Raw genomic sequence first — 27,723 nt, 5'->3', positions numbered from 1 at the left:
CTGTGTTGCTCTGGAAGCACACCTTCGTTGGGATTTGGAATGGTGGAGCCAGTGGCTATAGTGGGTGTGATGATGCCAGAGACGACCCGCAGAAGACACAGGAGAGAGGGAGCGCTGGACGGCAGCCTGCCCTCCTGTCTGGAGCATCGTCTGGATGTGACTGAGCAGAGAAATGCGGGAATGATGAGTCGTGAAGGTGGTGCTGATGGTAACGATGACTGCGAAAAGGGAACGGCGATGGTGCAGAGGCAACTTCCAGAGAACAGGTAGCACAGCAGAGTAGTTAAACACCCAGTGATGAAGCCAGATAGTCTGGATCCGGGTCTGGCTGCCGGGTGTCACTTAGTACTAAAGGCCTTTCCTAGTGTGCGTGAGGCCCTTCGGTTCCATGCCCAATGCTGCAAAAAGAGAAAGAAAAAAAAAATCAAATTTCAGCTCCACCACTTACTAGCGTAAGTAAAGTTATTTAACTGCTCTGAGCCTCAGCCTCCGCATTTACAAAATGGGAGGCACAATAGTACCTGCCACGGGCTGCGACAGCTATGCTAGTGTGTGCCACTAAGTGCCAGTGAGGGTGATGGGGGTCACCCCCCCTGCAAAGCACAGCAGGCGGCAGGGGAAAGATTTAAGGGGACTTTGGTCAGGATTTATCCCTTCATCTGTGTGAGTCCCACCCTCCCTCACCGAGGCCTCCATCCCCTTGTGAGCGAAATGAGGATTGGAGAGGATAATGTTCAAATCTCCAAAGTCCCCTTGGGCAGCAAAACTCTGTGTGTGACTGATGCGCGGCCCCGTGGGAACATCCAGGCCCAGACAAGACCCTGCAGGTCTGTCGGTCCAGGTGCAGATTCAGCAGGCATGCCCGTACCGGGGGTCAGACAGGCAGACGTAGAGCAGGTTGGACCAGCCTCATCTGAAGGGTAATGCAGAGGCAAGAGCTGAGCTCCTGCCTGCGGGAGGAGGCCCCTGCTGACCCTCACTCGAAGGCAGCTGCCAAGCTCCGAGGGGCAGCCCTCAGATGAGCAGCGGAATCTGGCTGTACTGTGGCTGTGACCATGGTGGCCTTCACTCTGCAGCTTGGGTAAAAGTCGGGCAGCAGGAACCAAATCGGCCATTCCTAGTTCTGCTTCTTGTTTGCATTCTTTGCAAGTCTCTTCCTTTTCCCTAGGGTTGGAGGACAGGAATGAGAGGCAAAGGTTACCCATTCACAGTGCCTAATTAAATCTTTATAGACTCCCCTTGTTTAGACCTCCTCTGGGGATGTCAGCGCACTCTAGAAGTCTCCAGGACCAACAGGTGCCCGCTGAGGGGCAGTGGAGAGACAGACCACAGAACTTTCTCCCTTTGTGCTTTCCCAGAGTGAGCCCCAGCTCTGGGCTCACGGGTTCCTGGAAGTCCAGGTGAGGATGTGTGTTCCTATCCAGGAACTTCCATTAGTCCTTTACCTGTACTGACCGGCATCAGCCCCTCAGCCACCTGAAGGGAGGACTACAGCCCTGCTACGCCCTGGGTCCCAATCCCGGGAGCTGTCACTCAGCTCATGTCCTCCCGTCTGGTCCCAGGCTGAATTTCTCCCATGAACTAAGGTCTGCCTGTAGGTCTGTGCCTTCTGCTTTGCCCGCTGGCTCAGGCCCCAAACCTTCTGGTCAGAGGGGTGGTGGGCTGTGTGGATGCAGCTCATTGATTAGAAGACCTGAGCTCTTGCTCTGCACCAGGCTTCATGATAGATGCTCCACATGCATCACTTCTTTGCACAGAATCCTCATTTTCAAATGACGAAACAAGTTCAGAGAGGCTAGTCAATGTGTTCAAGCCACACAGAAAGTGGCAGAGTCTGGATTCAGGGACCTCCCTAATACCAAAGGCTATGCCCAGGTACCCGGATGAACAAGAGGCCCTGGTTCTGATGAGCAGTGAACCAGGCGTGCTGAGACAGTGTGGGGAGCCAAGATGGCCCCTTGGGCTCCAGATCCACCTGTCCACCCACACTCTCCTGTCCACCTGACACCGGGTACCCCCAGAAAAGCTGGAGCAGAGATCAGCTCTGTCCAGTCAACTCAAGGAGGTGGCCAAGTCTCTGCTGAGTCAGCAACCCCCTCGAATGTGCCTCCGCTGCTCAAGCGCCTTTTCCCAGCCTGTGCCCTCCATCAAGGAAGTCACCCTCCAGCCCCCCTCCGACCCCTGGCTCCCTTCCTCCTGCATCCCAGACCTGTAGGGTTAGACGGTCCAGACTGCAGGTCTCCGGGTTGGGTTTATCTTTGGGGATCTAAGCTTCCGATGCATCGCTGCACCATGCCTGTATTTTTATAAATCAAATGAAGACCCGAGTCTCTTTGCTGTTCTTCTGGACACGCCCCCCAAGTTCTCCCCATTCACCAGCAGCACAATGCGGGGGGCGGGGGGGGGCTGGCAAAAACCGGTTTGTTTCTGAGGCTGGAAAACAGAACTGTAGGAAATTAACAGGCTGAGAAATGTCTGCTCCGTGTCGTGTTTGTTTGGCGCCCTCAGCCTTTCTCTCCGCGGCTCCCTCCTCCTGCCCTGCCACCTCGATCCTCGCTCCCCCACCTCGGCGGCGTGGGCGCCTGGGGCTTGGTGGTTGTGTGTCTGGGGTTTGCGGGAGAGCGCGTCTTGGTGTGTGTTTCTGTGTGTGTTTGGGGATGGCAGATCTGCCCCTGCTTGGGAGGCAGCTTAGCCAGAAACGCCAGCGGCAGAGACAATTGCGCGGGTGGGGATGCTGAGCCCAGAGCCGGCAGAGCCCGTGGGCAGGCAGAGAAGCACCACACAAGAAATTGATTCCATTAAAAAGTAATCTTAAATTTAATAAAAGTTATGATTTGATTATAGCCACAGAACCTACAGGCAAGAGGAAAGGGGGGTGGATTCGAGTGATGGATAAACAGAGGGAGGGAAAGGGAGGGGGAGGAGAGAGAGATGCTTAGGTTTGGATGGATGAGAGGACGGAAGGACCTGGGGGTGGGGAATGAGACCATTTTCTCTCCCTGGATGGAAAAGAAAAGTCTGGCTGCTTTCCAAAGAGGAAGCTGAGTGGAGCGGTGAGGAACCTGCAGGAGCTGGGGCGATGGAGCCAGCAGGCCTGGGAGAGGTGGGTGTGATGAGGGTGACCTGCATCTCCTGTCTCAACCTGGAGACTCCTAGGGAGTCTTAGACTTCGGCTGTTGCCCATCTCTTGAGGACACGGGCAAGGAAGGCACTCGAGGGCCCGCTTTCATGATATACTAAGTGACTGCAAGAGACATATTCTCGGCCCAATTCTCCATCTCTCCTCACCAAGCCCAGAACTGTGCTCAGTCACAGAGATGAAACTCTCCTGACCCTAAGGAGGTGCCCTGTGGGTGAGACATCCAGGTGCAGCCTCCTGCCACCGTGGTCAGGGGAAGTTGAGGAGAGCACTTGGCTTTCATCTACGTCTCCTGTCCTTTCCTCCCAACAAGGCTGCGCCCTGTCCTGAGGCCAGGTGGGAGGATGCGGGGGGCCTGCAGGGTCGGAACCAACATCTCTGAGTTGGGCCTGGGCAGCAAGCCAGGACATCGCTGCTAAGTGAGGCAAGAACAGGAAGATCTCAGCTACCCCGGCGTCTGGGAATTGGGAACCAGGAAATACGGTCAAGTGTCAGGAGTCTCCAGGGGTGAACTCTACCAGTTCTGCCCGTCCTCTCTCCCCCATCTGGGCTGCTTTTTGCAGAGTGCCTCCACCTGACCTCACTCTTGCCCTTTCGCTTGTTAAAGACACCTGCTGTTGGAGACGCGGAGGAGACAGGGCCAGAGGTAGAGGTATCAGCATGTTCCTTCTACCGATGGAGAGAGGGAGGTGAGAAAGGGCAAGCTGCTGCCCTCTGACCTCACAGTGTGTACTCGATGGAGATGAGGCTGCGGACCAAGCGTTCAGGCTCTGGTCTCCAAGTGAGCTCGCCAGACCCTGCTGCCTCACCCACTGAGTTCCGCTCACGGTTACATCTACTGGAGGCCTTGTCACCATGCTGTCACCGTGCCGCTCAACTCTACCAGCTTTGTTTTGTTTTGTTTTCTGGTACCAGGAATTGAACTCAGGACCTTGTGCTTGCCAGGCAGGAGTGGCACCACTGAGCTACATCCTGGCCCTTCAGTTCTACCACTTTAGCCAGGATCCCCACCCTGGTTCCCGTCACAGCGGCCTCTGGGCTCATACGGGCATCGTGGGGGTGGGGGTGGGGTGCCACAGTTGGGAGGTTCATGTCCTGAGAGCAAATCTCCAGAAGATGAAACTCTAGCCCTGAAAGTCAGCAGAGCACTTGAGCTGTAGCTAAGGGGGTCTAAGCATTGCTGAGTGTCCCACTGGGACTTTGGATGCCATCTGGCCAACCCCACACAAGGAATTCCAAGCTCCTTCATAGAAGCCCCTTGCTTGGACTTGAGAACAGGCCCCTTCTGCATGGGGTCTCCAGCAGGCTTCCCCACACCTCTTTCACATGTGTTGTTCTCTAAGATGGGGTCTCATGCTGTTGCCAAGTCCATCTCTTTCTACCGGGTGTTTTTCTGTCCTGTTGTCTATCAGAGAGCAGTCCAGCCCTCCTTGTTATCAAATCTCTCTCTCTCTCTTTCCTCTCTCTCATACAGGGTTTCACTATGTAATTCAGGTCGGCTTTGAACTCACTTATGTAGCCCAGTATGGCATCGAACCTGCCTGCAGTGATCCTCCTGGCTCAGCCTCCCGAGTGCTGGGATTACAGGCGTGCAGCACCATGTGCAGTCATATCTCACTGTTCTAACAAGGATTCCCTTCCTCCTCTGCAGAGTCTGGGAATGCAAAAGGCAGCGCCTGGGGTGAAGAGGCCATCCAGAAAAAGCTCCCTGTGGAGCCCTGACTGCCTCATGGCGTTCACCGATCAATCACCTCTCCTAGCCTCTCCCCAGACCTGGTCCTCTGTGATGCATGTGGAAGAGGGTCCAGGCAGGGAGAGAGAGCCAGGGCTGGCGAAGGCCTGTGTTATGGGCTTGGTTTAAGATGTTGTGTGATCTTTGCAACAGCTTTGTGAGGAAGCTCTTAGATGATCCCTGCTTACCAGTGAAGGGAACAGAAGCTCCGAGGCAACGTGATGTAACTGAGGTCACTCGAGAAGAAGGTGGCAGAGCCTGGACGTGAACCCGAGTATGTCTGAATGGAAAGCTCATGGTCTTTCCATCCTGGGTGTGTGTCAAGCTCAAGCAGGGAGTGCTCCTTCACAGGAAAAAGGTCTCCACTCCAACTTGGCAGTGTCTTTCAAAATGAAAAATTCATACACATTTTGAGCCAGCAATCTCTCTTCTAGGAATGAATCCTCAAGAAACACTCATACATGTGCAGAGTGTATTCGATGTTCTTGTTTGCAATAGCAAAAAATCAGAAACAGCTGAAATGTCCATTAATAACAGAGGGGAGAAATAAACTTAATTACCATGGAGCTATAAGAAAAGATGAGCTAAGAGCCAAGGATTTAGCTCAGTGGCGCCGTGCCTGCCTTGAGAGGGCAATGTCCTGAGTTTGATCTCCGGTGTGGGTGGCAGGTGATCAGCTAAAAAAGATAAGCTGTACTCAGGAAGCTGGGGCAGGAAGATTGTAAGCTTGAGGCTCACCTGGACAGCATAAAACAGCCCATCTCAAAGGAAAAAAAAGAAAAAGAAAAGGCTGAGGATGTATCTCAGCGGCAGAGCACTTGCCTAGCATGTGCCAGGCCCTGTGTTCAATCCCCAGCCCCGTGGGGAAGAGATGTGGACAAGAAAGAAAAGAAAAGCTAGAGCCATGCGTGGTGGCACACACCTGTAATCCCAGCCCTCGGGAGGCTGAGGCAGGAGGATCGCTGCAAGTTCGAGACCAGCCCAGGCAACACAGTGAGTTCCAGGTCAGTCTCAACTACACAGTAAGACCCTGTCTCAAAAAAGCAAACAAACAAAAAAAAGGGCTAGACTGTAACTATACTGATGTGGGAAGCTTTCTACATCAAGGAAGGAAATAACAATACCTTGGAATGTTGTACATATTTACCTACATTTCTTGTGCGGAAGTATATGACATATGTGTAATTTATTTATGTAGGTTTTTTTTTTTTTTTAAGGCATTGATTGTTGCTCAGTAAGGGAAGTGGGAAAAGGTGGGGAAGATTAACAAGGCTTCCAGGCTCCAGGAACCAGACCGCCACACCCCCTGTTTTCCTTCAGGGCCCGTCCTCTCTCTCCTCCCTGGCACAGACATCGCTGTATGTGCCGGACGTGGGGGAGGGAGTTTCTTATCGCTGCTGGGCACCACTTCCTCCCGCCATCCCCCATGGCCACCTGGCATCTCCACGGCAGCCTTAGACTCGGTGGCCATCAGTGTCATCCTGGTCATAATCGGTGGAGATTAAAAAATCTTCGCTAGAGGGTGAGGGAGCAAGTTGGGGTCACCCTTGAGGGCTGCATGTCACGATGTTGGAGCCACACAACCTGGACTGCTCAGTTCTTCCCCTCCTCCTCTTCCTCCTTTCTTTGATGCACAACATTTATGGTACATTTTAGATATACAGAGTGATCGCATTCATCGTAAGGAATGTGTACCTGCACAGGATAGATCTTGCTTCTTTTTCTGTCCATTCCCCTGGCCTCTCAGTTCCTTTTTTCTGTCTCTCTGTTTATCATCAAGTTTTGCACACAGTAGTTACGATGAGACCTGGGGACATCTGATAAGGAAGGGATTGAGTGGGGCAGGGTGTGACAAGCAGGAATCTGTTGAATGTTTTCATTCATCTTTAAAGATCAGTCTTAGTTTACATCAGGAGAGCTATTAGTAGGGACTTCCTTACAAATGAGTACTGACTATCCAGATCAACTACAAGTGACCTTGTCTTCCTCCTCGCCCCTGTGGACACACACCCCGCCCGGGCTAAGGGCTGCAGCGGCCTACTGTCCTCATGCAAACAGGGAGCCGAGGGGGCAAAAATTTCTTGGAGACAAGGCCTCCGATGCAGCCCAGGATGGCCTTGAACGCCCAGTGATCCTCTAGTCTCAGCCTCCCGGGTGCTGGGATGATAGGTGGACACTACCACACCTGGTGCAAATGTTTTGTTTTTGCTTTCTTTCTCGTACCAGGGATCGAACTCAGGACCTTGTGCTTGCCAGGCAGGTGCAGCACCACTGAGCTACACCCCCAGCCCTTGTTTAGTTTTATTTATTTTGGGGGTGCGTGCTGGGGATCGAACTCATGTCCTTGTGCTTGCAAGGCAAGGCGGTGGAACCACTGAGCTATATTCTCAGGCTGCCCTTGTTTTGTCTTGGAGACAGGGTCTCACCATGTAGTCCAGGCTGGCCTCAAATTTGTGGTGATCCTCCTGCCTTACCCTCCCAAGTGCTACGATTGCAGGAGTGCACTACCACGCCCAGCCCTGCGCAGAAGTTTTTATCCCATCTCACATTAGCCCCTTGGAAAACTGTCCTGGCTGCGTGTGCTTCCCGATAAACTCTGGTATCCCTGCTTCACGACCAAGGGTCAGCTCCGTGAGCCTAATAGAGCAGCCCCACTTGCACACACGCTCGCTTTCCCATCAGATGCAGTCCTCACCCCTGCAGTTGCTCCTCTCTCTGGGTTGCTTCTCTCCATCTCTCTCTAAGCTAACTTCGTCTTTCGGATGTAGATAACAAAAGTCCGACTCAAACTGGCTTAAACTTTTTTTGCTTACATGCTGGAAAGTTTCAGGGATAGACTTCAGGCACAGCTGGATCCAGGTGCTCAGTCATCTGGCATCTTCTCTTGCTAACTCGAGTCTCCTCTCTGCAACCACATTCCAAGTAGTTTAAGCGGTCGTAAGGCTCAGCCTCCCAGTGTGGCAAACCAAACAAAGAAGCAACACAACTGTTCAGCAAAATACTTAGTCCTAAGGTCAGTGATCATTTTCTGTGGAATCCCTGTGGCTGGGGGATGTCTAGCACTTCTTTCTTGTCTACCCCCATCCCCGTAAGGCTGGGGTCTGATGGGATCCAGGCACGTGTCCAGCTGGGGCTCTCGGGGCAAGGTGAGGAAGCTCAGTCCCTTCTAAACAGACAGAGTGGCTCCCTTGGGGGATCTGGGAGCCCTCCCAGCAACAGAGGAGGTCTGCTTGCCTCTGGTCAGTTTTCTCTTGTGACTCACGGGGTATGGTGTCCTGACCGGAGTCTCTGCCCGCAGGACACTTCTTTTCCAGGTTCAGGCAGATGATCCCAATGAAAACAGCTCCCAGATCTTCCTCTGTTACAACCGGTCCTACCCTTCCACGCTTCTACTCCCAGTGGGAGCTCCAGGGTGAGGTAGGCGGAATAGGGAGGGAGAAAAGAAAAAGTGAGATACTACACCGTGGGAAAGGAAGTAAAGGGCACAGCAGCGGAGACAGAGGAAGGAGGCCAAGGCCTCTGAGCAAACTTCCAAGGCTGTGCATCCTGGGCCTCCTCGGCACCCCACCTCCTGTGGGTGGTGCGAGGTAGCTGGGCTGCCCTCCAAGCCCGCGGCCTTGTCGGGGTATCATTATCCTGGCCCTGCGGCTCTGCTCACCTGGAGGATCTTTCTTCTCCCTTGGCCCACGCACCAAACCTGCACACAGGTGCTCCAAGCCCACCACTTCCCCGGCTCTTGGCTCCTCCTTTTCCTGGGCTGCCACCGAGTCAGGGCAGTGCCCCGGAGGTGCCACTGTTCCCCAGGCCCACTGCCCCTTCTCACCTTCACTGGGCCTTTCTGCCAAAACCTCTGCCCCTTCTTCTCCTGGGGGAGGGCAGAGGTGGAAGAGGTCAGCAGAGGTAACAGGATGCTGGGCAGATCTAGCTAACTGATCACCAGTGGAAACCCAGGGTCCAGTTTTTCTGTTTTTCTGGTACCGGGGATCAATCTTGGGTCCTTGAGCTAGCAAGGCACGCACCTGAACCACTGAACTAAATCCCAAGCTTGATGGTGCAGTTTTTGATGCTTCTGTAATCTTCCCCCAGCCTGGGCTGTCTGCTCCATTTTTTTTTTTTTTTTTGTACCAGCCGTCGAACTCAGGGCCTTGCACTTGCCAGGCAGGTGCTATACCACTGAGCTACATCCCAGCCCCATCTGCTTCTATGCTGTTTTCCTATGCTGTCTAAACTCCTCATGTCCCAGGGTCCCTTGCCTCTACCTGGTCTGAAGTTCCGCCTGCGTTTCCGGAGACAGCAAGAGGGTTGAGATCTGCCTGCAATTCGTGATACGAACCTTGGACAAATCCCTTCCCCAGAATCCTCAGTTGCCTTACAACGGAGATTCCTACCAGGGGCACCACCGTTCCTCACCCGCACTACCAGCAGGCGTTACTAGTAACTGGACGCTCTGTTCTCAGGACGCCCTCCGGTCGGCCACCACGCATCACGAAGCTCTTTTGCCACGTCTGGACCGTGACCTCCGAGGGCCCTTCCCATGAGGGAAGTCACAGATTCTTTGGGCCCAGATGAATCAGTCTCACTTCCTCCACTTGCCATTTTGCCTTCCAGTTTGTTCTTCCGACCGTGTGCATCCCTCCCTCTCTTCCGTCTTGCACCGTTTCCAGGCTTCTGCGGCTGAATCCACACAAACCCTTGATGATGTCTGGGGTCTCCAAGGTTCTGTTTACTGTCACTCAACCTCAGGCTCCTTGAAAGTTACATTTTCCAGGCAGTCACACTTACACATGTTGTGTGGTTCTGTAGCATTGACTCAAGGGAGGGAGGAAGGAGACAGGAGAAACAGTCAGAGGAGAGGCAGGAGGGACAGGACCGAAGAAATGCTGGGAACTAAGAGAGTGGGCACATGGAGGGGCTGGAGTTAATTTATGTATCAAGGTCATCCTGGTAGGAACAAGGAAGGAGAGTTTGAATGGAATTTTCCCTGAAACCACAGGGCCACAGTGAGAGGGGATCAGGTAAGGCCTTAAAGTGGAGGACAAAGGGAGCATATAAATTAGTAGTCCAACTGACAAACTTGAAAGGGACAAAGGGACTTTCTGGTAGGAGGAACCTATGGAGAACTGCCATAATGAGGCACAGGGATTTAGCTCAGCGCTGCTGCCACCTGCCTCATAAGCGCAAGGACCCAAGTTCGATCCCTGGTACCAAAAAAAAAAAGAATTGCCATAATGAGATGGACTTCAAGGTGCTTTGAGAGCATAAAAGCATCCACTCTCGATTGATCAGCTGAGTTTGGTACAGGAGATACAAGCTGGCCAACAGCCAATTAGAGGTTTAAAGCAAAATCTGACCTGGGTTGTAGGACATGGCTTATCTACCAGCACTCTTAGAGCAGTTTCAGAATCTCAGGAAATGCTTCCAACTTTACCTGAGGGGATGTGCACTTTAAGGCATGTGCTAAGGCTATTCAGTCAGCGGAAGAGTGACCACAAGAAAGCCTCATAAGCCAGAGCATGATGATGCATGTCTGTAATCCCAGCGCTGTGGGAAACTGATGCAGAAAAATCATACATTCAAGCCAAAATGGGCGTGGTGGCACACTCTTGTACTCCCTGCACTTAGGTGGCTGAGGCAGGAGGATCTCCATGAGTTTGAGGACAGCTTGAACTCCATAGTGAGACCTGTCTCAAAAAAAAAAGTTGGGGCCAGGGATTTAGCTCAGTGGTTCTGCCACCTGCCTCCAAGCACAAGGTCCGGAGTCCGATCCCCGGTACAAAAACAAAAAAAAAAAAACAAAAAAAAAAGAGAGATTATAAATTCAAACCCAGCCTGGGCAACTTAATGACATAGAAATAAATAAATCAAATGTTTTCTCAATAAATAAATAAATTATGTAGATAGATAGACCAGGTGATTGATAGATAGGTCTGGGGATGTAGTTCAATCCCCCGTACTGGGGTGGAGGGGGGAAGCAAACCTAGTTGGGTATGGTAGATTACAGGTGTGATCCCAGCTACTCAAGGAGGCTGAGGCAGGAGGGTTACAAATTAGATTCCAGCATGGGAGACCAAACAAGACCTCAGAAAAAAAATGCATATAAAGTATTCAGCACAGTGTCGGGCTGATGGTTGGGGTGTGTGTGTGTGTGTGTGTGCGCGCATGCGCGCGCACATGCTTATGTGTGTAAACATACACACGTCAGGTACTGTGCTATGTGTTACCAGTGTTATCTACTTTAATGGTAGGGTCCTTCTAGGCACACCATCTAACTCCCATGTGATTAATAAATTCTGTCTAAACCAAAACGGCTGCCCAACATGCCTGCTCCTGAGAACTGTTCACAGTATAGGAAAAGAAGGACAGCTTCTGCAGGGCCTAAGAGCAGGTACTAATTCTTCCCTAGAAGGCAAAAGTCAGATGTGGCAGAAAGCACAAGTGCTGGCCAGACAGAGGCTGAAGGACCCAAAGAAGCCGACTCAGGAGCAGGGTGTCAAGTCAGTCTCCTCTCCTTGGCCTACCCAGCCCCTTCCCACTGAAGGAAATGGGAAGCCAACAGGACTTCTGAGCTCCTGGAAGGCTGCCACCAGAGCCTGAGGGGCTGGGGTCAGCACAGGTCAGCCAGGCCTGCAGGCGGGCAATCAGGATGCCATCCCTGTGGAACAGAGACCCAGGCATGCAGCTGATGGGCGGCCCCCTGGGTTCCTGCAGCCAGCCTCCCTGATGCCATCCTCGGCTTGAACTGAAAGTGGCTGAGAGTTGCAGGAGCTGGGGTTAATCTGACCCCTTTCCAGAATGGGCAACGTGGATGCCCAGGCCAGTGCAGGGTGGACCCCAGCCTCCCAGCAGGGTATTACCCCTGGGATATGAGTGGCATCCGCTCAAATTGGGGAGACCGACAGCGTTGCTTTTACAAGGGCTCCTCAGCCGTGGGCTGCACTCTGAAGCTGTGGCACAGGAAGAGGAAAGGACGGTGGAGTCAACAGACGACCCGAGTTCAAGTCCCTGTTCTGCCATATCCTACTGGGACTCAGGGCCAGCTCTGGGGAGCAATCCGTGCTCAGGTTCCTCCCCTGTAAGTTACAGATGATGAAGATGAGTTCCTGACAGGGCTCAGTGAGAAGGATGAATGTGTAGAATTTTGCCCAGGTCTGGCACACAGTAAGTACTTGAAAAATGTCAGCTAGTTTTCTTCTAATTAATAACCATAGTTTGTGAGGTCTCCAAATGCACTGTGACTGAGCAGTTATACAAAGTTCAATCAGTAGCCAGGCCTGGTGGCTCAGGACTGTAATCCCAGCACTCAGGAGGCTGAGGTGGGAGGGGCACTGAAAGTTAAAGGGCAGTCTGGGCTACGTAGTCTTTGTTATAGGCCAACCTGAACTACACAGCAAGGCAAACAACCAAAAAATTCTAGTCAGGAGTACTGTGGGGCCCAGTATCAGACCGAATCTTGCCAAAGCCTGGTGTCACGTGGTACTGGTCCTGCTGCCACTCTGAGGATATTGCCCGGAATGCCACGGAAGAGTCGGACAGTTGAGGCCACTATGGAACCCGCTTTCCCACAGCCACCTGGTAGCATAGCTGGAAATAAGCGGCGGTCAGATGATCCAGCTCCTGCACCCTCTTTGGCTTCTGTCCTGGCCAGGGTCCCAGAGGAGGCAGAGGGGTGGGAACAGCTTTGTGGGAAGTGGCCCTCCTCCGTCTCTGGGAAGGGGAGCAGCGTGATACCCAGGGCCAGGACTCAAACCTGTGGGATTTCCCTGGCTTTCAGTTCTGACTAGCTGGGCAGGGCTGGCCCTTGCCTGGGGTCGCCAGGCGGCGTCTGCATTTCTCCCAGCAGAAAGTAGGAGGGAGTCAATTGCTCATGATGACAGACGGGAGCCACTGGGAGACTCCAGACCACCTTTTCTAGGGACATTAGCTCTAGAGCCCAGCAGCATTCTCTTCTCTCTCCCGTCACATCCTCCACCCCAGGCATCTGTCTCCTCAGGAACAGCTCCTGTTCCGGTGTTTACCTGGGATGTGAGGCTGCTGGATCCGGGGTTTCTTTGTTTGTGGGTCCTTCCTTGTCCCCCACCCAGCGGATGCCTGGGCTGAATTGTATATTTCCGGAGTTGCCTTCTTGGATCATAGGCTTTTATTTTTAGAAGATTACAAAATGCGGGGGTTGGGGGGGCTGAAGATGGGGCGGGGGCAGGAACGGGAATGGAGGAAGAGGTTCAGTGATTTGAATCTGGTGAATTGGAACTGGAGTGGGGTGAGGCACCAAGGGAAGTAAGTGGGATGGTGGGAAAAAAAACAAGGTGCAGAAGTAGGGGGATCTCACTCTCTCAGGGGCCTGAGGGCCCTGAGCAAGGCTGAGTCTTTACCCAGCTGGGGAGGGTTTGGAGGGGGCTGGGTCAAGGGTCGCCTCTCTGGCATGTAGCTGGGTCCCCAGGGAGGCTGAAGAGCCTGGGAAAAAGACTGAGAAAGTCGCTCCCCTCCCCCTCCCCAGAGGCCTTGGGGACTGGGAGAGCAGCTTCCTGTGCAGACAACTCCTGTCCCCTGGGCTGGGGACGTCTTAACCCTTCCGGCGCTGGTATCAGAAAGCAGAGAGCAATACATGTGCTTGCATGTAGGGCCTTTGCCAATGCTGTGTCCCACACAGGTACGGCCTTCCTCTTTTTCTGCCCTACTCAATAAATATGATCATCCCTGTCCCCAGACCCTAAAGCCCCATACGGCCCAAAGTAGAAAGAGTGCAGCTGATCCCGGGCAGAGCGAGGGAGACTTCTCCCAGGCACAAATGGCGTAGTATCTGTCCCTTCACTATTAGGTGCTAAGGGGACACTAGCCACGGCTTAGGGCTCGGTCGGTGCTGTGAAGAACAGAGAGAGGATGTCTTTTGGTCCTTCATTCCGGGGAGCGCCCCCCCAAGGCAGCCCAAGTCCACAGGCGCCCAACCTGGGGCTCTCTTCTCTTGCTGCTGTGTAAAGGCAAGAAGCCATTTGCTTTCTCCACCCCTGAATAAGCACTCCCAGCAGGGTACGTTGCATCCACTTGGCTTCCAATAAGCTTGTGATAAATGTAGACTAATGACCCACCTTGTCGTAAGGATGCATGTCTTTTTCTTTTTCCAATTTCTCAAGAGTTCTAGACTGGAAGTCAGAACTGGACTTGGTTATATATACCAGTAGTGGGGCCGGGAACTTAGCTCAGTGGTTTTGCTACCTGCTGCGCAAGGACCCGAATTCAATCCCCAGTACCAAAAAATAAATAAATAGTGAAAAGTTGTGAGGCTTTGGACAAGTCACATTGGCCCTGCAACCCCAATCTCATTCATCTTTAAAATGGACATTAAAAATAAAACAACTAGCCGGGCATGGTGGCGCAGGCCTGTAATCCCAGCACTTGGGAGGCTGAGGCAGGAGGGTCGCTGTGAATTGGAGACCAGCCTGGGCTACATAGTGAGTTCCAGGTCAGTCTCAACTACATAGTGAGACCCTGTCTCAAAAAACCAAACAAACAAACAAACAAACAAAAATAAAAACTATCTATGATAACTGCAGAAGCTTTTGTTTTTTGTGTTTGTGTTATTGTTTTGTTTGTTATGGTTTTTGCTGTTGTTTTGTTGTGTTGCTGGGGATTGAACCCAGGGGTCACACATACTAGGCAAGCACTCTACCATTGAGCTACATCTTCAGCCTGCCCCCTTTTTTGTTTTTTGGTGCCAGGGATCAAACTCTGGACCTTGTGCTTGCGCTTGCGAGGAAGCAGGGGAACCACTGAGCTAAATACCCGCTCCCCCAGCCTGCCCCCTTTTTAAAGAAGGCCTAGGTTTCATTGCTGTTTGTTTCTTTTTGTTTGTTTGTTTGTTTGGTACTGGGGATCGAACTCAGAGACCTTTCACTTCCAAGGCAGGCAGTAGAACCACTGAGCTAAATTCCCATCCTGAGCTACATCCCCAGCTGTTTGTTTTTTTTGATAGGGTCTTGCTTTTACTTCAGGCTGAGTTTGAATTTACTATGTAGTGCAGGCTGCCCTCCAACTCAAGGCAATCCTAACTTGGCCTCCCAAATGCTGGGATTACAGGCCCAGCCCTCAGCCCTTTTTTGTTTTCTTTTAAAACAGGGTCTCAGTAGTTCAGGCTGGCCTTGAACTCACAGTGTAGCCCAGGCTGACTTTCAACTCATAGTGATCCTCCTGCCTCAGCCTCCCAAGTGCTCAGATTGTAGGTGTGTGACACCACACTCTAGCCAAAAAAACCCTTTGTAAACTCTTTTTTATCGTTTGTTTGTTTGAGACAGGGTCTTGCTTCACAGGCTGGCTTCACACTCCTAGCAATCTTTCTACCTCAGCCTCCCAAGTTCTGGGATCACAGGTGTGCACCACAAAGCTTGTGTAAAACCGACCTAGTCCAGAGGTGGCAGAGTGTGGAGGTTTTGAGGCTGAGGAAGCTTGACTTGATGTGTGACCTTGGTAAGTGTTTTAACCTCATCTGCAAAATGAGGCTTCTAATAATACGCCTAGCAAAGGGTTACTGAGGTGTACACCAGCTAGGACACATTTATGGTTTGCACAGGGTCTGGTGCAGTGTGTGCTCCATAAATAGTGGCTATTGTTACTTTTACTTCCCCGAGGAGGAGTCCTCCAGCAGCTTCCCACCCCGACCCTCCCTTTGGGGTGGTGGTTGCACCCGTACCTCCTTTGCATGATGACATATTCACAGCTCTCTCCTTTGGCCTCATTTGGATGAAAATGTATCTCTCTGAAGCCGCCTGCCTCTCAGTGCTGAGAGGAGACAGAACCAGAGCTGAGGGAAGGCCACAGGCGTAGGCACTGTGGCTGTCGGGGGGCCGGGTGGGGAGATGGGGTCAGAGGCTGACCGGGGACTACCCCCGCCCCCAGCCACTCAGGATCGTGTTGCTCAGCCTGCCGGGCCTGCACGCCAATGCTGGGAGCTGCTTATCAGGTTAGAGCGGAGCCGCTGTCTCTAGCTGTCTCTGCACATTACCCGACCCATCTGTCCCCGCTCTCCTGCGCGCCCTGCCTGCCCCCAGCTCTGCCTGCGCTAACTAGTTAATTGGATCTTGGGTAACCTGGTTATGGGCCAAGCCAGCAAGCTCCTTTGCCTCCAGAAGTGGGAGTGGGGGATGGGCAACACCCTGTGCATAGATGTGCGCGAGCTGTGCGCCTGTGGGCAGGAGCCTGTCTTTAAACTCCCACTCCAAGTCTCCAGGGATCCCCACGACCCATGGGGACTGGATCTTAGAGCCTGAGGGGTGCCTGGAGCACCCTGTCCTGCTGTGAGAGATGGGGCAGTTAGTCACACGACTTTTTTCCAAAGCCCAGCTCTGCCACTAATGTCGTCTCTAAGAGACAGGGTGAGGGTGAGGCTGAGCCTCGTCTTCCTCCTCTGTAAAATGGGGTTTATAAAATGCATCACCCAGCCAGGTGTGGTGGCGCCTGCTTGTCACCGCAGCACTGGGGAAGCTGAGACAGGAGGAACAGCCTGGGCTGCAGAGTGAGTTCCAGGTCAGCTGGACATAAACACCAGGCCCTACCTCAAAAAAGCAAACACATCACCTAGGGCGGCTGTGTGGGAAGAGCAAGAGGAACAGAACATCCAAGACGGTGCCTGGCGCTTAGTAGGCAGCCCGGTTACACCCAGTCGCCATCAGCAGTATTCGCGCTGGGATCCCGCCACTTCCGCGGGATCCTGGGGTGGGGGCGGAGAGGCTTTCATTCACAGATCTTCGCAGGTGTTTCCTGGAGGCCGACTCCAATCTCCTCAATTGTTCCTTATGCAAATGTTATGCTAATGTCACGTCAGCGCACCCCCGCACCCAGCGCTGTGAGGGTGGGCAGACTCCACCTTTTACTTTGGCCAGGTCTGTTCCCTTCCTCCCCCTGAGGGGAACCAATGTCCGTTTTCTCCTCACCAGACCTCAGGGCAGAGATGAGACCCCAGTGGAGAGAGGACAAAGAAAGCCTGCAGTCTCGGTAGGAGAAGGACTTCCGCGTCCTCGCCATAATCATCATCGGAAAGGCCTTTGGAAACAGCGCTCTTCCCCGCCCTGTGCAGGCTCCTCTGCAATTACGGAGGCCCAGCCCAGCCCAGCCCAGCAGAGCCGGCAGCCAGAGCCAGCAGGACTGTAGGGAGGAGTGGAGGAGGCAGGGCCCAAGCCCTGTTCGCTAACAGGCAAGTGGCCATACTCTTCTGGTGCTTGAGCCGGGTTCCGCTCAGGCCTCCCCCAGCTCTCCAACTCCAGATGTGCCTGGGCGGGGAGCTCACAGTAAAGTGAGGAACTGCATTTCGGAAGTGAGCACAGCTGCGCTTGCCCCACCCTGCTTTTACCTTCTTCCCAGCCCCTTCGACTCCTCCTCTTTGTCTTGTGTCCTCAACTGTAAAATGGACCTCATAGTCCCTGCCTGTCCAGGTTGCTGTGAGAATGAAGCTAATCCTGTAGGCCTCAGGAAAGTTGATCCTAACTGAGGAAAGGGAATGCCCATCCTGGTTCTGTGGCGCACATGAGCAAGGTGGTCCAGGCTAACTGCTCCACCTTGATGTCCCCTCCATCAGTTTCCCTAACCCAGGTAAGTGATAAAGATCAAGTGTTGTGTGCCCTCCCACCTAGGTGGGCTGAGGCTGGGCCTCCACTGAACCTTTAACCCACCCTCTGCAGTACTGCTGAACAGCTGAACTTTAGTCTGCAGCATCCATGTGGGTGACAATGCAGGCACAAGTGCAGGAGTGGGAGAGGGGCGCTGAGGCCAAGGTTGCAGCCTCCTCCTGTGCTGACATTACCAGGGCTTTTTCTTACTGAAATGCCTAGGCCTCTAAGCAGCTTTTCTGTGACCCCTCCAATCCCTCTAAAGAGGACTCCAGCCCTTGGTTCCTACTCCAGGGCAGACCCAGCCCTCTAGCTATAGTAGGTGCTCAATAAATTCAAATTGGATGGACCAGAGGGAGAGCCCTGGGGACACTACCAAATAAATATCAAACTGTGCAAGCTGTAGGCCACTGTAATTAGACAGGAGGGTAGTCAATTATTAATATACTGAGCAGGGTTAACAACCCTTGAGGGTGGGGCTAATAAAAAGTCACTTCCTGCACCCTCAGCGACTTCCCCTCCCTGGCACGGGACTGACCTCAGTGAGGGGGGCAGATGGGCACCAAATGCTCTTGATCTCTCAGGTTCCTGCTGCCCTCTCCCTACCTGATGGTCCAGATGGTCTCTGGTACTCTAAAATGAGGGCGCCACACACCCTTCCTAGGACCCCACTTAGCTGTACCTTTCTTACCTTGGGAAGCCTATCAGTAATAGAGACCAGTTAGGGAATCCAAGCCTCACCTCCCCTGTGGGATTCTAAATGCCCCCAAGGGCAGGATCTCTCCTGTGCCCACTGCTGTATCCCAGAGAGTGAGGGCTGCTTACTCTAGTGATGCCTCACTCACAAACTTGATTCTTTCCACAATTCTGGTCATAAACCGAGTTGTGTGAGAACTGAATCAAATTCAATGGTTAGGCTCCATATTTTGTTCTGTTTTTGTTTTGGTACCCCGGATCCAACTCAGGAGCTTATGCTTGGGAGGCAGGTGCGGCACCACTAAGCTAAATCCTTGGCCTGGTTCAATGTTGACCTTATGGGTAAATTTGATTTGGTTCTCATCCAGTTTTGTGACCAGAATCATGGAAAGAACTGAGTTTGTGCACCAAGGTTCCACATATGCTTACTGAGATGGAGAATTCCAGTGAGGAGGAGAGGGGGAAGTAGGAAAAAGGGAGAGGAAGAACACAGAGGGACAGAGCGGAGATTTAGCTCAGTAGCGCCGAGCCTGCTTCACAGGTGCAAGGTCCTGAGTTTGATCCCTGGTACAAAAGAAAAAGACAAAAAAGAAGAGGGAGAAGAGACAGAAAAAGCAGGCTAGCTCAAAAAAAGAGAGGGAGGAGGGAAATGGAGAGAAGGAAGGAAGGGAGGAAGGGAGGGAAAGACAAAGGACAAACAGCAAGGCAGCTGTGTCTGTTCTCTAGTCCAAGGAACACAAGCCAACCTGGCCTTGGTATTGCAGGTAGGTGAGTTAATTAGATATCTTGTGGGCAGTGAGACAGGGCTGCCCTCAAGGAGCCAACACAGCAAGGAGCCAACGTGGAGGACAATCACGACACAGTCACTGCAGGCCCGCATTGTAAAAGGAGAGAAACTAAAATACCTTTGTGCTTCCCCTGGGATAAAGAGCAGTGATTGATATTCCAAATAGGTATACCTTACCTGGGTGGGGGCGGCAAGGCCTTAACCCAGCCTTTCCAGGAAATATCCCTGACCCCCATCCTTACTGAAAATCCTTGTACACACTTGCTGTCAGACTTGCTCCCCCATTTGACCCCATTTAATCAATACTACCTGGGTGGCTGTACTTGTAATCTTATTGGTTGGTCATGGTTTTGCCCCACCTCCTTCCCACTTTGTAATTTTCCATTGGCTCTTACAGTTTTGTCCCACTTTGTACCCATCTCCCCACATGGCTTGGCTGTATAAAACATCTTTGAAAAGTGGGTGAGCGGGCAACCCACTTTCCAGTCCCCCTTCTGTCTCTCTTAGACAGAATCTTTCTTTCCCTCAATAATTTTTTCCTGCTCTTAACCTCCATTGTTCCTAGAATTCATTCTTCAATTTTAGAGAACACAAACTCCTGTTTCAGATATCTGGCAGTTTTGGGAGTTAAATCTCTTCCCCCTATATCACCGGAAGTATCTATTCTATTTGGAAAATAAGGTAGCCACATAGAGAGCCCTGTCCTTCTGCCCTTGGTTGGTTGGCCTGGCTTGTATGTCCTTGACCTGTCCTTTTCTCTATCCAGACAGCCCAAGCCCTCCTTACCAGCTCCATTGGCAACCCGTACCCAAGGAGGTGCTCTGGGCCACATCCAGGGGGCGGGGGGCCATGCCGGAGCCCAGCGAAATCAGGGAGCATGGCCAGGAAGGAGTCAGCGAAGCAGATGCCACCCCTCTCCTGCTGCCTTGATTAGAGAAATTGAGATGTAAATAATATTCTGAGATGCAAGGTGCTAATTAAAGTTAATTACTGTTTCCTTGGGAAGTAACCTCTCCTCGTGTTTACCGGGAACAAGGCTGCCAGCCGCTCCCCTGGCTTGTGCCAATCATGATGCCCGCTGCTCCGTGTACCCTAGACCCTCACAGGTACCCTCGGCTGGCCCAGCCCGGCCCCAGAAGGCACCAGGATCTGAAGTTCCCAGGCCCTGCCTCTCGGCAAGGTATAGGGGAGGGGCGGGGGTCACTTGAGTGCGAGTGACCCATAGGGCGGGATAGGACTAATGGCCTCAGGCTGACACCCTCTTCTCTGCCTCCTCCCTTCCTGCACAGTCTTGTTCTCTTTCCAGCTTCTTGACCTGGAGCAAGTTATTTAACCTCTTGGCATCTCAGTGTTTTCATCTATTAATGGGGCTCATAATTCTTACCTTGAATTATTGTGAGCATCAAATGGGACACTGCCTACAAAACGCTTACTTGTTATGGTCCTGGTTTTCGGCTCGTTTTACCTGACACACAGCTGGATTTAATAAACTCTCAATTAAAGTTAACTGTGATTACTGTTGTCTGTTAATCATCTCCCTCCCAGATCCTATCTTGTCTGGTCCGGATGCAGGACACGAGTGGGCAGCTGAGTATACACCTGTCCTCAACACCCCAAGCACACTGCACACGGAATCCCACCACCCCCTCTCCTGTGAAGGGCCTTCCCCCAGGCCCCCAACATATGCTGTGCCCCCCAATATATGCTCTAGAGAGAAGAGAAAGACACAACATTCTTAGGAGTGGAGTTCTGCCAAGCTCCGTGTGTGTGTGTGTGTGTGTGTGTGTGTGTGTGTGTGCACATGCCTGTACATGTATGTGTGTGTCTCTAGTCTTTTATGGGGGAGTACCGGGGATCGAACTCAGGGCCTTGTGCTTTCGAGGCAGGCGGTGGAACCACTGAGCTAAATCCCCGGCCTGCCTCTACTCTTGCATTCCAGGATTCACAGGGCTTTAGGGGAGAGGCCACCCCCTTGGGATCCAAGCCCAGTTGCCATGACAACCACTGCAGGTGTGCACCTCCAACCCTTGTCTCCCCCCCACAGACACTTTGGCCAATTCTAGTGGAGACACCACCTCTCTGATGAATCCCCCCGCCCCCACAACAGGCTACTTTCCCTATCCCTTACCTGCCTTCTCATGTAGAACCTTTGACTCTGGGCTGGGGAGGTCCAAGGGACCATGCTGAACCCTGTGAGCAATTACTCCCTCCCACCCAATTTTCTCAGGGCGCCTAGAGCTAATGAGTTAATATTGCTGTCACCTTTGATTTGGGTGGATGAAGGCCTCCAGCGGGGCCTCCCTGAATATAGCATAGATCAGTGATGGGGAACCTTTTAGAGCTTTCAGTGATAACACACAGCCTGCCGCAGTCCACATGCCATGTTCCCCACCGCTGATGTAGATAAAGGGTCAGGAACCCCACCTACATTGGAGCACCTTCCCCAGCTACTGGAGGACCCCTGGTTTTTTTGTTTTTTTTTCTCTAAGGGCAGCTCTGGCAGTCCTGGCCTGGGCGTTTCCTGTTTACGGGTTTACAAAGGCAAGAGCAGGGTACTTGGGCTGGGCCTCCAGCCCAGATATGGGGATGGAGTGATTTGGAGGCACTCTGCTGGAAGCAGGGTTCTGGGAACCCTCTAAGGCTCAGTTGGTCCTGGTAGCCCTGCACTCCACCTGCTGTCCCCAAGGCCCCCATTTTAGGCTTTTTTTTTTTTTTTTTACTGGGGATTAAACCCAGGGTCTGCACACTAAGCTGTATCCCCCACCTCTTTCCCCCCACCTTTTTCTTTGTTTTTGTTGTTTTGAGCCCTCCCCCCTCCCCCCAAGGCCCCCATTTTAGGCTTTTTTTTTTTTTTTGTACTGGGGATTAAACCCAGGGTCTGCACACTAAGCTGTATCCCCCACCTCTTTCCCCCCACCTTTTTCTTTGTTTTTGTTGTTTTGTTTGTTTGTTTTTAGGCACCAGGGATTGAACTCTGGACCTTGCACTTGCAAGGCAGACGGCAGAACCACTGAGCTAAGTCCCTGCCCCCCTTTTTATTATCATTACTATTTATTTTGAGTCAGGGTCTCGCAGAGTCAGTACATTGCCCAGGCTGGGCTCAAATTTGTAATCCTCCTGCCTTCGAGAGTGCTGGGATTGCAGGCACGTGCCACTGTGCCCACCAGGCTAGGGTTTGCTGAAGCGGAACCGCCCCTGGCTCCCCGTACCATGCGGGATCTCCTCCCCAAACCCCTGCCTCTACTCTAGCTCCTCTGGGGGCCTGGGTCCTTCTCCCTGAGGCCCAGCCCCCTACTCCAGCTCTCTGCCTCCATCCCCTCTTCCCCAGTGCCGCTCCGTCCCCTCCTACCCACGCTCCACCTCCCAAACCTCCTTCCTCCTCCGCTCAGTCCCGCTGACCTCCGTCCTCACTCACCTGCCCCCAAACCGGCTCTGGCTGCATCATTCCTCCCATTCATTCACGGAACATTTTCGGTGATAGTGAATAAGTTAGACAGGTTCTTGCCTTCTGCACGCTTTTAATCTAGCGGGAAGAGACAGAAATTGAACGAGTAAACAAGGTAGTAGGTTGGGATTAGGCCAGGCTAGACTGGATAAGGTCAAGGACAAGGGCAAAGGAAACCCTAGGACAGATGAAGGGGGGTGACTTTTACTCCCCTACTTAATACGGAGTTAGGACAGAGTCATAGAGTAGCCCTCCGGGGGACCACCGACAGGAAGGAAGCAGAGATTTGGCAGATTCAGTTTCTCAGCTCATCTGTAAGTGTAGTCACAGAAGCCACTAGCCCCGTCTCCGTCCTCCATTTCCACTTGCTCAGGTGGACATTTTCCTCCTCAGTCAACCATGACAGAGACAGACAATCCGGGAGGCCTCACCCTTCTGCCCACCAGCCCCACCTCCACCTCTGGCCTCAGCCAACCAGACTTTCCAATCACTTGGATCTCCTGATTGCTGAGGATGACGGATGAGGGCAGTGAGCCTTGGGGGATCTAAAGGGGGGAAAGTGGGCTGGGGCAGAGCACAGCAAAAATAAATGAAGAAAGCCACAGAATACCCGAGCAAGGAAAGACATGACCAGGTTAAGACAAAGCCTAAAATCCATACAAACACCTGCAGTTGCAGGAAATAAAATATGTGTGTGCTGGGAGACTTTCCAAGGGATCTTGGAGAGGAAAGGGTTCGTGGGTGCAGGTTTGGGGGGGGCTGTAGGGACAGAGGGCAGTGGGCAGGTGGAACGGCTCCAAGTCATGTGGAGTCACATGCACACTCAGAAACACAGCTCAGGGACTTTGCCCTTCTCAATGCTGCAGCCCCATGAAATATTTAGGCTTCTGGACGCTGCTCATCTCTTATTGTCCCCCTCAGCAAGTACACTTCCCCTACATCATTTATGTCTGTCCCCTTTTCTCCCCTCTCCTCCCCTCCCAGTCTGCAGAGAAGGGAAAAACAGACCCAAAACTGGAGGAGTCTGCCCTCCAATCCCATCCCTGGAGCAAGGCCCGGGATCTAAGCCTCAACCCCCACACTTCTCCTCCCCCAGGGGACACCCACTGAGCGGCCTCTGGAACAAGGAAAGAAGATGGGTCTAGAAAGAGGTAATTTTGGCCTCCAATAATGGGGAAGCAGCAGGAGGAGGTGGGGATGTGGAAGATGTAGATGTCCTGGTTCCTGAAGGGCCATAGAGGAAGGCAAGGAGTGTGGAGTGGCCATAAAAGCTGCCATTTATTGAGCCCTTACAACTTAATTTGCTGAGCAGTTTTCCCAAATTATCACCTTAATCCACAGGACAAATTTGGGATATTTATTTATCTATGTACATAGGTCAGGCTGGCCTCAAACTCACAGTCACCCTCCTGCCTCAGCCTCCTGAGTGCTGGGATTACAGGTGAGCACCACCACGCCTGGCTCCAAATTCAGTATTATCCCCATTTCATAGCATGAAAAACTGATGCTCTCAGTTTACGTAGCTTTCCAAGGAGCAGACTGTCCAGTTCTAGAGGCCAAGGTCTCACATACTTTGACCCTTGCAATAACCTCTCAGGAGGGAAAAGACTTAGAAAAAAGGTCCATGCTTCTTTCAGGAGTCCCTCCAGGCTAGTTTCTGTGTCGGTCCTATTTCCTCTTCCTCCTAAGACGAGGCTCCTCCACATCCCAGGGGACCAGCTCCAGTCAGGACTCTCAGTTACCTTTTCATTAAGCAAACTTTGGCCGCCAGACATGGGAGACCCTGAGGAAGGGTCTCTGAAAGGGAGACGAGGAGAGAGAGAGGCAGAGGCAGAGAGACCCAGGGAGACAGGGCCGGGATGGGACGGAGTAGGAAGTAGGTGAGTGGAGAGGGCAGTGACCACCGAGGGCACTGGGGCTCCCAACCCCAGCCTGGACAGTTACGGCGCCGCCCCACCCTCTGAATGGTGACAGAATGGGAGGGAGGCGAGAGAAGGCGCTCCCACCCCCCTTCCCTCTTCACACAGCATCTCCTCCCCTCCTCCATGGCCCTTCCTCTCCCAACATTTCTAATTAAACTAATTGACTAAGAGGTGGTTTCAGCCTGAACAGCCAATTAGGCCTGGAAGAAGGGAAAGTAGCTCCCCTAAGTACCCCACCTCTACCCGCCCCTTCATCTGCCTGCTGCCCCGAGGATTCTCACCCCAAGACTCCACACCATCATTCCAGTTTCCCTGATCCTGGCTCTCCCTCACTGTCCACTGTGCCTCATGACCTGTGTCCAAACAGCCCCTAGCACGTTCTTGGTCCCCATCATGAGCCCTCCACACTCAAGACCAGAGTTCACTGCGGTCTTCTTGGCAAGGGGTGCAAGGGAAAGGTCAGGGGCCTCCTCAGGAAGATACCTTTCCAAGTCTCCTTATTTCTGATCCCCCTTCCGCACTGATTTCTAACATCCATGGACCAGGCCTCCCGGTTGCCATGGAGATGCCGCGTGCAGCTGGATGGTGAGTGTGGGAGAGGAGCTGTGTGGGCTGTGCAGCAGGGGCGGTTGGCTCTGTGGGAAATGTATCCAAGTGTAGGAAGTATTCGCAAGGGGGGATTGGACAGGGATCCAGGTTGCCTTCCTGAAGTGAGACCCAGGCCAAGGGGGGTCCCCAAGACCTAAACCTGTAAACACTTGGGCAGTCTTCCTCGAGCACACCTTCCCCCAGGGCCCTGGGGATCAAATACCAAATTCTGCAGCCCAGGCTCTAGACTGGCAGATGCTACAGGGGCCCGATCTTTCCCTCCTGCCTAAGGAAATGACTGGGATCCCCAGGAAAAGAACAGGAGTGGGCAGAGACCCACCTGTTGCAGGGGGCTTTAGAATAGCTGGAATAAGATTTTTTTTCTTTTTGGTACCGGGGATCGAACTTGGGTCCTTGAGCTTGCGAGGCAGGTGGCGGAACCACTGAGCTAAATCCCCGGCCCCAGCTGAAATAAGATTAAACTGGGCAGATGGGCTGATGGGAAGAAGCCAGCAACTCCCAGTGCCGTTCTAGGGGAGGAGGGGGCTGATTCAGCAAGTATGAATCCCCTCTTCTGTTCATCTCACCCAGAACGTAGGGTCCAGGAGTCGAAGAGACCTCGGTAACTGCCCTCAGAAAGCTTAGCGTCTTAGCGGACTCAGGTGAAATTCTGTTTCCCACTGCAGGACTTTTGCAGCTGCTGTTTCTTGTACCTGGAATATTCTTTTCTGTGTTTCAAACCAATTTCCTCAAAGAAGCTTTCTTGGCTATGGTAAGGCCACCTGTGCCCTGCCCCGCCTCCAGTTGCCCTTCTTCATGTCCCACTGCTCTTCCCCTTCACAGCACTTTAACACCCTCTATAATGATCTCATTCGTTTGTTCATTGTCTTCTGTTCACCGCTGGAATGTGTGTAAGACAGAGACAGGCAGGGAGAGGGAGAGAGAGAGAAAGAGGGAGAGGAACCAACTGTCTTATTAAGTGCCTTAAGGCCAGCATAGGCTTTGCCACATGGTGTTAGGTTTTGTTTTGTTTTTCCTGGTACCGAGAATCTAACTCAGGCCCTTGCATTTTCTTTCTCTCTCCCTCTCTCTCTCTCTCTCTTGCCTGGGATTGAACTCAGGACCTTGTGCTTATGAGGCAGACAGTGGCACCACTGCACTAAATCCCCGGCCCAGGACCTTGCACTTTTGAGGCAGGCTCAGTGCCACTGAACTAAAGCCCTGGCCCTCCACATGGTGCTAAATAAGTAAGAGTGAACAAACAATTTCATTATAGTCTCACAACTCTATTACCCCATTTTACAGATGAAAAAACTGAGTCTCACTAACCTGCCCAAGGTCATGGCACAAGAATGTTGTAGACCTAGATTTATTTTTTTCTTTTCTTTTTTGTATCGGGGATTGAACTCCAGATATTGTGCTTGTGAGGCAGGCAGTAGAACCACTGAGCTAAATCCCTGGCCCTTGTTTTCGATTTTTGAGACAGAGTCTCCCCTCTGGCCTCAAACTCATTGGGGATCGAACTCAGTACCTTGCGCTTACAGGTAAGGTGGCAGAACCACTGAGCTAAATCCCCGGCCCCAAGCCAGGTTTCTGACGTAGGTCTTTGTGACTCCAGATGTGATGGAAGGAGGTAGGGCACATCCTAATGGCAGCGTTCCTGCCTCCTCTTCCTGTCTACATGTCTGGGGATCTTGACTCCCAGCCCAGGCAAAGCCAGAGAAACAGAAACAGCGGGCAGGAAAGGCACAGTCTTAGAATCTGTAAAGAACGTAAATTCTTTTTTTTTCCTGAGGCTTGGGACCCACCCAACCCTTTGGTTAGCCAGAGGACTCCCTTAGTTCTGGGCCCAGCCTTCCTCTCCAAATTCTCTCACCCTCCTGAACCTCCCCGCCTTCTCCTCCTCCACCCCTGGGCCCTTGCACACAGCACTCTCCACCTGCAGTGTTTCTAACTCTGTGATTTTTCCTCCATGTGCCCTCGAAATTCAACTCTGACACCACCCCTTCCAGGAATTTCCTGTGGTTCAAGGCAGGGCAGAACACATGATGTGGTCACTGCTTACCTGTCCGTCCGTCCCATAGACATTATGTCATTCTTGAGGTGTCCCTGTGCTGGCTTGGCATGAGGGAGGGGCTCAGGAAATGTTTGTAGAATGAGTAAATGAGCCAAGGTTAGGATTCTGGTACCCAGCGGGTCACCCCCTTCCCCTCCAACTCTCTTGACACCTGACAGCGTTTCCTGAACTTCTTACAGGAAGGGCTTCTTATCCACTGCCTGTTCAAGTCAGGAGAGGGAAGATGTGGACTCTTCCAGCCGATTCACCACCTACCAATTAAGGAAGTGTAAGGCGGTCCGGCCTCAGGATTAGTGTACGATTTGTGATTCTATTGATAGGGGACTGGTGGGGGGCCCAGGGTTACAAGGAGCCAAGGAGCTCATCTAACACTTGGGGACTCCGAGGCTTTCACAGGCTTTTGCCCTTCCTCACCTACCTCCCAACGCCACGGTGTGCCCGATCCCGCGGTGCTTTCTTCACTACCCCTCCACCCCGATCGTTACCCGCTGCAACCCAACCACACTTCTCTCCAAATATACCAAGGAGATCTGGTGTGGGATCCAGGCCCGGCGAAGCCTCCAGTCCGGGAATGAAGGGGCGCCAGCGACCCCCACCGTCCCAGCAGTCTATCCGGGTTTACAAGGAAGCTCATCCGGGATTAGCCCTGCGCTCCGCTAATCCCAGCAGCTGGATCGACCCCGGGGGCCCCAGCAAGGCCCAAGCAGCACGCGCCCGGGAGCAGAGCGCGCGGCCTAGCGGAAG

The 27,723-nt window shown here is 52.6% G+C and overlaps 1 long non-coding RNA gene across 2 annotated transcripts; it reads right to left on the bottom strand.

The window, feature by feature from the left end:
• Positions 1-305: 305 nt before the first annotated feature.
• LOC104855098 lies at positions 306-27,723 on the bottom strand. 2 transcript variants are annotated; one of them, XR_004518435.1, is made up of 6 exons: positions 27,501-27,723; positions 22,363-22,470; positions 7,685-9,668; positions 6,567-6,688; positions 869-1,164; positions 306-398 (listed from the first exon to the last, which is right to left on the bottom strand). It is a non-coding gene; the product is annotated as an uncharacterized LOC104855098 (long non-coding RNA). The 2 variants fall into 2 exon arrangements; XR_004518432.1 differs by lacking the exon at positions 27,501-27,723 and adding an exon at positions 24,798-25,951.

The sequence above is a fragment of the Fukomys damarensis genome, unplaced genomic scaffold (genome assembly GCF_012274545.1).
Source record: "Fukomys damarensis isolate Sample0158 unplaced genomic scaffold, DMR_v1.0_HiC HiC_scaffold_3, whole genome shotgun sequence".
NCBI lineage: Eukaryota > Metazoa > Chordata > Mammalia > Rodentia > Bathyergidae > Fukomys > Fukomys damarensis.
The sequence above is the reverse complement of the archived record's forward strand: the minus strand, read 5'-3'. Positions and strand labels throughout refer to the sequence as shown.